Source organism: Trichechus manatus, unplaced genomic scaffold, assembly GCF_000243295.1.
Source record: "Trichechus manatus latirostris isolate Lorelei unplaced genomic scaffold, TriManLat1.0 scaffold00005, whole genome shotgun sequence".
NCBI lineage: Eukaryota > Metazoa > Chordata > Mammalia > Sirenia > Trichechidae > Trichechus > Trichechus manatus.
This window is the reverse complement of record NW_004443941.1, coordinates 14243890-14253308: the sequence shown is the minus strand read 5'-3', so window position 1 is coordinate 14253308 and position 9419 is coordinate 14243890.

Genomic DNA, 9419 nt, shown 5'->3' with positions numbered 1-9419 from the left:
GGACATGGTCCGGAGCTCAGCCCCGGGGCCGGGGCGGCGCTCTGGGCCCGGGCGGCGACATCCCCCCCCGCGGGAGCAGGAGTGTGAGGATGGTAGCCAGGGGTCGGGGGCCGCCGCGGAGCCCCTCGCCGCCTCCCCCAGAGCCCGGACGGTGGGGCACCCCCGCCTCCTCCCCGGTGCTCAGGCTGCACTCGGGTCCGGCAGGCCTGCGGGCGTCCGGGCTGGGGCGTTCCTCTCCGCGCCCCGACGCCTCGCCGACTCCCGCGGCTCCTCACCCGCCGCCCTCGGGCGCGGGGCTTCGCAGCTAGGCCCCTGCCGCCCTGTGGCCGGCGTCCGCGGGGCCCCGGGCCTCATACTCCTCTCCAGACAGGCCGCGGGCTGCGGGCGGGGCGGGCCGCGGAGCCCGGGCGCCTAGGACTGGGACGCGGCAGCAGGGTGGGGAGAGAGCCCCTGGGGGCGTCCCGTGAGGCGCTCTCGGCTCCGCGGCTCCTTGGGGCAGGCTGCGCGGGCCGTCCTGCTCCCGCCCCCGGGGCTGAGCTGGCGGCGTCGGCTTCCGAGCCTCAGAGCCGAGCCGAGTCCGGGGAAGCGCTCCTTTCCCAGCTCCAGTCGGAGAGCAGCCCGGCACCGAGAGGCGGAGTCACCGGCGCCTGGGGCGGGGTGTTGGGGGGGGGGGTGAGTAAGGAAAGCAGGGAGGGGGCGGCGAGTTGGGCTGCTGCGACGCCTCCCGGTCGCTCTGGCGGCACTAATACAGGGGACCGGAGCAGGTGTCCGGGCTGCAGTGCTGGCTACCACCTCGCCGGGGAACCCCTTTCGGGCACCAGTCTGCGCGTCGGCTTTGTAATCCCATCTTTATTTCCAAGACGCCGTCAAACTTTGCTCAACTTGATGGTGCCCTGCGGTCTTAGGGGCCGGGGGCCGCACGGCGCGTACCCGGAGACACCGGGACCTCTCGAGACCCAGTCCGAAGTCGAAGTTCCCTCTTGCTCGCTCGTTCGCCTTGGATACAACCGCAGCGTCAGGATTAGGAGGATTCCTTTGGGAAACTGATCCCGCTTGGGAATGGGAGGGAGTCCCTCGGCTCGGGGCGACCCTGGAACGAGGGCGTCTCCTCCCCCTTCCGAACGGGCGGCCGGCGTCAGCACCGCGGACAGCGCGTCGGTGCCGCAGCCCGGGGGCGGGCGGCGCTAGGGCTGCGGGGGCCCCCGGCGCGGGGTGAGGCAGGTCACCCCGCTGCTGCGTGCTCCCCGAGTCCTCCATTTCCTTTTCTACCTCCCACGTGTCCCCCCAACCCGAGGCTGGTACGGCCGTTGAAGCCGCGAGCTGCCAGGGCGGGGACGCTGCGGAATAGAGACGGGGGAGGAGTCAAGCAGGAGTGGGAGACCCAGGTGCCCGCGGGCGAGAAAGCGCCCAGGCCCGCCACCCCAGTTCCCCGCCAGCCCTGGATGGGGGAGCCTGCATACGGCCCTCGTTGCGGTAGGGTTGGGGTAGAGGAGATGTGAGGGTAGCCCAGTGGGCGACTCCCCGGAGGCCCGCAGGGAGGGGGCTCGGGAACGCCGGGGGAAAATCGTTGTCCTCCCGCCTAGCCGCGCTGTGCCGCTGGCGCTTCTCCGCCCGGAGCAAGCCGGCTGGGCCAGAGCCACAAAGTTCTGTGTTGAGGAGCGCCCTGGGCACCGACCGGAAACCGTCCTCTTTGGGCAGTCAGAGTTGCTGGAAGGGGGGCCCTGGTGATGAAGATGGGAAGATACAGATGACAGAGAGCAGATAGTGATGGTGACTGTGCTTAGATACCGCAGGTAGGCCAACTGTCACAAAATGCAAAGCCGCGCCCCCCCCCCCCATACGGGGCTGCCTAGCCTCCAACAACGGAAAACTCTAAGCTAAGGTCGACTCAAAGTGATGGCAGCAGCGTCAGGCTCCAAAAGTGGTCCCTGGACGAGCCTCTGTCACTCACTAAGCATTTCACAGCCTCTATACTAGAACCCTCCGACGCTGCGCCCCGACGCCGAAACTGGGGTGTAAGGGTAAGGGGTGCAGAGAGCTGCCGGAAAGCCACGAGGCATCTGACTTGGGACGTTGTTTCTCCCACATCAGGGTGCATGGGAAACGTGAGTCTTTCTAGAAACGTGCTACAGTTTACAGGTGGGGCCAACTGCAGCCCCCTCTGTATTAGGGAGGGGATAGATAGGGAAAGACCCCACCACCGCCAGAGGCAGAATTTCCTGACACTGGATAGCACGTGACTAGTTTTGCAGTGATCTTAGAACCGGGCAGGGGGACTTTTGTGTCGGAGGGAGAACATCTCATCCACTGAGAAAGCTGAGCCCCCTCCTCCGCTTTCTGGAGCCTTATACAAACGAGAAGTGTTGTCATTGTAGACTATCATCACCATTGTCACAATACACCTCAGCTGCTTACCCTCCACATCTTGGCCTCCTCTGGGGTCTCCTCGGGTGTCTCCGAGGCTCCCTTCCTCCAGCAGTTCTATCCCCACAAGCTCCTGCAGGCAGTGAGGACAGTCCAGCTGTGGGCTAGATTCCACCTGGCTGGGTAGCCCTGGCAGAAGCCCTGAGAAGTATCAGTCCAGGAGTTAGCCCTGGAGCCTCCAGATGCAGCTGAAGGGCATTACCAGGCCTCTCGGCGGCTGTCTTTGCCCAGACTCCGAGGGTAGGGACAGGGTGCTCCGCTGCAATGTTCTGTGCCTCTGGACCAGCTCCTTGCCCAGTTGGCAGAGGACCTGCCTTGTCCTCCAGCTTGTTATTCTAGCTTGATTAGCAGCAAACCCTTGGCATCAATCTCGACTCTGAATGACCAAATCAATTTATGTAATAGGGAAATGATGAGTTCCCTACACATCAGTGCGGGTCCTTTGGGGAACCAGCCGCATGATGAATGCAGCTGTTGCCCACTGAGTCAATATTTAAGTCACCATCTTCCAGCGGGCTATCTTCAAAGCCTTTACCTTAGCCCTGACTTGCAGCAACAGCTTCCTAAGGATGGGGGTTTGTTGTCTCAGACGTAAGCCCACTTAGGTCCACCCTGCCTGCACCTGCCCGTCCTTGCTGTGGATCATGATGGCCATCTGATCTGATCATATGACTAACTCCCCTAGTTTCCAATGGCTCCCTCTAAATTACCCAATTTTAATCTTAAAAATTTAGTCTTGAGGCTGCCATTCAAAGCCCTCAATGTGATTGCCAACAGATCCTTCCAGCATCACTTTCTACCACCTCCTACTTGTCCCCCAGGTGCCCCATACGTAACCCAATCGCCAGGCCTTTGCTTGTGCCGTGGCTCCTTCTGGAACACCACCGTCTTTCTTCTCCTCTCCAGTTTTTCAAACATACAGATCAACTCAGGTTAGATTTTTTTCCCCAAAAAAACTGTTCCTGTGTAGGATATTTTGATCCAATCACTTTGATGTCATTACTTCAAAGTGATGACAAGATCATTTCATCCCACTGTGCACTGAAGAACTTCAGACAAGATACCCGAGCAGGTGCAGCCTCTCTCTGCCTTTCTCTCTGTTTCTCTCTGTGTGTATTTCTGTCTTTTATAAACAAAAACACAATGGCAGGAAGACTGTTGTTGTTCGATGCTGTCGAGTCGGTTCTCACTCATAGTCGCCGTGTGTACAACGAAAGGAAACGCTGCCCGGTCCTGTACCATCCTCACAATCGCTGCTGTGTTGGAGCCCTTTGTTGCGGCCACTGTTGTCAGTCTATCTCGTTAAGGGTCTTCCTCTTTTTCGCTGGTGCTCTACCTTACCAAGGGTGGTGCGATGGATGTTTTATACGGCCTTTCTCACCATGGTCTTATAACTTCCACCCAAGTGACTGGGTGGGACTATACAAATAAGGTAATTGTGGCCCACCAAGGGATTGGATAGCTTGCTAATAACGCAAATAAAGTTCATGGCACCTGGGTGGGAGTGGGACATGCAAATAAGGCCTATGGAACCTTAACAAAGGTATCGGTCAGTTTTGCCATCCCGCTAGGCTTAAAATGAGCCATCCCAGAGATGGGAGGGGAGGATCTCACTGCCACCAAGGAAGAAAAGCCAAGGGCGGAGCGTGTCCTTTGGACCTGGATCCCTGCACTGAGAAGCTCCTGAAACCAGGAGACAGAGAGAGAGAGCTGTAACAATGAAGACAGTGAGTGACAATGAATGGCAGAGAAACAGCGGCAGAAGAGATCAGCAGGAGATGGCGTAGTGGGCTTCCTGGCCCACCGAGTGAGAAAGCAGAGTGCCTTTTAGCAGGAGGCTTACTGGCAGAGTAAGGTGCCTCCGGGCACTTGGTAGAGCTAGGTTTGCTGACCCACGGAGTTAGAGCTGAGCACCTTCGGGCCAAGGCTTACTGGCGGAGTAGGGTGACTCTGGACATTTATTGGCAGAGCTAAAAGAGCTTTGTAACACTTGCCAGAGCAGGGTAGAGGCTGAGAGGCCAGAGAGAAGCATGCCTGTGTGCACAGCTGAGAAGAGGCTGTGCTGATGGAAGAGCTGTACCCTGAGCCTTCCTGAACCTGAATTGTAACCTGTTACTTCCCTAGTAAACCCCATAATCATGAGTCTTGTCTGTGAGTTCTGTGTGGCTATCGCAAAGAAGTAGAGAGTGCCGTGAGAGGGATGGTTGGTGTCAGAATTGGTAAAGATTGTGGAGAGAGGAGGCATGACTGACCTCCGCCTCATAGGAATCAGCCGTGGGCTGTGGCTCTTGATTCTCGTTTCCCCTTGTGAAGCCTCCACCACACCATTTTTACACCAAGCATAATGTCTTTCTCCAGGGACTGGTCCCTCCTGATAATGTGTCCAAAGTATGTGAGACGAAGACTCACCATCCTCGCTTCCAAGGGGCACCCTGGCTGTGCTTTTTCCAGGACAGGCTTACTTGTTCGTTCTTCTGGCAGCCCATAGTAATATTCAATATTCTTCGCCAACATCATGATTCAAAGGCATCAGTTCTTCTCCGGTCTTCTTTATTCATTGTCCAGCTTTCACATGCATATGAGGCGATTGAAAATACTATGGCTTGGGTCAAGTGCACCTTAGTCCTCAAAGTGACATCTTTGCTTTTCAAAACTTTAAAGAGGTCTTTTGCAGCAGATTTGCCCAATGCAAAACGTTGTTTGATTTTTTGACTGCTGCTTCCATGGCTGTTGATGGTGGACGCATCCAAGGGCATGCAATAGATGACCTCCTAAACCTCAAAAGTGACTATTTTCCTTCCATAGTGAGAGCGAGATATTTAATGCAGGTGAACATGGACTTGATGAAGCTAATTTCATGGTGAACTTTTGATTTCCCTGTATACACCACCACACTGAGGGGCATTGGCTGTATCTGCAGAGGAAAAGGAGGGCAAATGAGGAACACACTGGGTGTGGAGCCAAGGTCTCTGATGTTCACCCTCTGGGCTCCAGTTTCCACATCTGACTTTGTGAAGAATGCACTTTGTCATCTTCATGTCACCATAATGCTTGAGGATTAATGAAGCCGCTGACGCCTGTCTACTTACAAGGAGCTTGTAAAGGAAGACCAGGATCCCAGGATGAGGAGGAGCCTTGAGCCCACTGGGTCCACTCCTTGCCTCCCAATCCTCCAGTCCAGAGAGCTGTGAGTTTCCTGCCAAAACATCTCCGTGAAGTCCTCCCTTCCAATCACTCTTCATTAAGAAGTGAGTTTTAAATGTCTATTTCAACTCTTATTTTAAAATCAGATCTACATTTTTGTTGTTGTTGTTCTGAAGGTAAGGCCATACATGTATTGTTTTGTCCCAAATGGATTTTGATATAACTTTTTAAAGACTATGTAAGTTAGATGTAATAACTTAGAGGAAACCCTGGTGGTGTAGTGGTTAAGAGCTCGGCTGCTAACCAAGAGGTCAGCAGTTTGAATTTACCAGGTGCTCCTTGGAAACCCTATGGGGCAGTTCTACTCTGTCATATAGGGTCACTATGAGTCGGAATTGATTTGACGGCAATGGGTTTGGTTTTTTTTTTTTTTTTAACTTAAAATAATTAAAAAATTCAGAAAAGAAGAAAATAAAAATTACTCAAAACCCTATCTTATAATCTAGAAAGAATTACTCTCATCAATCTTTTTAATGACTATCCTGGCTGGAGCAAGCAAGCTATCTATCTATCTATCTATCTATCTATCATCTCTCTCTCTCTCTATCATCTCTTTGCCTATCTATCATCTATCTGCCTACCTACCTACCTACCTACCTACATCTATCTAAACACGCACTCATACACACACATTTTTTATTTTACTAAAATTATACTTTAAAATTATTTTGATTTTAATAATATTTCAAATAAAAATATTTGCTGAACACCTACTACCTTTTCCAGTCTCTCCTGCAGCTAGGTGAGCCTGGATTTTTTAAGTTTTAGCAAAACATTAGGTGGAATTTCCAGGAAGCCTGCTTAAAGAGAACCACATAATTGCACAGGGAGGGATGCCCTTTTGCCCTTTCACCATTTCTCCTTCCCCAGACATGTTTCCTAGAATGTACGTGTAACGTAGAAATCCAAGAATATGAAATAGTCTTGCGTAACAACGGACTGCCTATCTCTAGATTCCTTTTATAGGAGAGGATTAATCTTTATGTACTTATCTCACTGTTGCCCTGTCCCTTCTATTAATAACTGAACCTAAGCCTAAGTGGTACGATATTCTGAATACTAAAAAAAACCCTGCTTGAAATCAGTCTGAGATAGGGATTGAGACCTTCAACTGTGAGACAATCAACAGACCTGCCTCCTTCGTGTGCCTCAATTCTTCCCTCTCATCCCCCAATCACCCCTCTATCCTCGCGTTTCTTGTACCTTGTGGTCTCATGGTTGGCTTTCCTGTGGGCCCCCCCAACCTGATTCCTCCATGTTCCTACAATTGGTAAAGCTGAAAGGTCAGCAACTTTTCTAATTCAAAAACACTAGGCTTCCAAAACCAAGAGCAAAAACAAAGCAGGGGAGGAGGGCACAAGGAGAGAGACGCTTTGGGGTTGCCACAGCTGATAATGAGTCCGAGGTCTAAGCATAGTGAACTGGTCTTTTGAGAGAGTTAGAGCATTTGTTTTAGCAGAGCAACTTTTAAAAAGGGGGTGAGCCCAGGGGCAGAAAGGACTGGAAGGTGGCACTGGAGAGCGGACAGAGTTTATGGAAGCAATTATTCTCATAAACAAGCCATTCTTCGTATGATTAACTTGGCTGTGGGTTGTGAAATACATGCAAAGACAAGAGATTTGTTCATTAGACATTTAATTAAAACTCCCATGCTGAAAGTGGATCATAGCACAGAACATCGCGCTCAGCTTAAAAACGAGAGGGAAACAGGGGCTACCATTTCCCTTGCTAATAGCCCAGAGCTGAGCCTTGTGGGTGGGGAGGTTGCAGGCGGGGTGTGGGAGTGTGGGTGGTATCTGAAGAGGTAGGATTGGTGGAGTTAGGTGTGGGGACGAGGAGGGGACAAGTGTCTTGGGCACCCCTTTCCAGGTATTATATAAGCCAACGGAGCTTCTGGGGGAAGGAAGGAGTGTTCCTTGTGGTTAGGTCTTCTCCATAGCTGAGCATGTGAATGTGGTCAGCCTTCCTTCCTGCCTTCCTACCTTCTACCTATACAAAAAATATTTCCAAATCTCTACTTTGTGTCAGGAATCTCTGAGTGGTGCAAATGGTTAATGCCCTCAGCTGCTAACCAAAAGGTTGGAGGTTCGAGTCTACCCAGAGATGCCTCAAAAGAAAGACCCGGCGATCTATTTCAAAAAATTAACCATTGAAAACCCTATGACAGTTCTATTCTGACACACAGAGGGTCACCAGGAGTCAGCATCAACTTGATGGCAACTGGCTCCTGGTTACTTTGTGTTAGGCGCTACTATTAGGGGATTCTGACTCATTAGAAAATGCCTTTATTTTGAGGATAGGGATGGGAGGGGTGTGGGAATGATGTTGGGGGCAGTTGAAATTGCAGATAAGAAGTTAAATTCCAGAAGGGATGTCAGAGGTACTTAGCCCTGCAGCACATTTGTGATCTCCATCAACCCACACCTGCACTAGACTGGCTGGACCTAAGGTGGACTGTCATCTACCTCCATGTGGTCTCTGGCCCTCCTGCGTCCCTGTTCCCTGGGGCTCTTACTCAATATTCAGAGACCAGGGCAGAATCCTGCAGAATCCCCAATATCGAGGGATTGGGTGGGGGATGTTGCGTGTTTGACAAACTTCCCTGGTGAGCCTCCGGCACCCTGGTGATAATGGAAGCTGGACTTGGGCCATCAGATCAGTCAAGGTGGGCCTTACAGGGTCAGAGTCCGAAAACACTCGGCAGTAATTCCCATGTTGTGAAGAATGGTGAAAGGGAAAAGGAGCTCTAGGGCCAGCTTTGCCACTCACTTGTGTGAAAGTCCTGAATTTTGGGGTACTTGATCGTGAGGACTGCTAGCCCAGACTTGGGATCAATAATTTACTGCTTTTGTTAATTTGTAACCTTGAAACAAACTTAATCTGGTGTCTAAGGAGATGTTTTCTTTGGAACCAAGCTATGCAAGCCACTCCTGGGAACCGCACTGTGCAAGAAAGCTATGTTAGCAAAAGAGAGGGTCCTGTAATCGTTTTGTAACTATGTCTATAGTCACCATGCAGTAACTAATCAAAAAAAGCATACATATCACCACGCAGTAACTAGTCAACAAAGACTCTTTAAACCAATCATGTAAACACACATATGTTGTGTTCACCAATCACTGTCAAACCCCTGCTTCTGTTATCCCACCTTTGACTTTTACAAATCACTAGTAAGCCAACTAGAATACTGTTAGTCCCTGGTTTAACAATATAAATATTGCCTGGATACCTGGAACTCCTTGGAGTGTGTTGGATTTCACATTATGGGATTCAGTGCCTCCCCAGCTCAAGTTGCCTTTGCTTCCAATAAACCTCTCTTGATTTTATTTTAATAGAATACATGTCATCACTCCACAGCACTTGCTGTGTGAGTAAGAGGCAGAAAACTGAGTTGATGCAATCATGGAGCAGTCAACTGGGCTTATTCATCACCTCACCACCTGCTTAGGTGACTCATCCGGCACAGAGGTGCCAGTCGTCCGTGATCACTTTGTGGCCATTTGGCGCAGTAGCTTTAGGAAACTAATACAAATGATTTCGCTTAGCTTCTCAATGAAGTAGATCCTTGGCCAATGACCCTCAGCTTTCCCTTTCTTCTTGTCACCTATTTATTATTGTTTGTGCCAGATCCACCAACATATATCCCCCTCCTTGCTGCAGAACTGTAATTGTCTCCAGGAATTGGGACAGCAAAGTCCTCAGCTCCATGGGCAAAGAGGTGGTATCACTAAAAAGCTTTCCTATGAGTGACTCTTAAGAGACATCTCTTCAGAGTTTGAAGAAAATTCGGT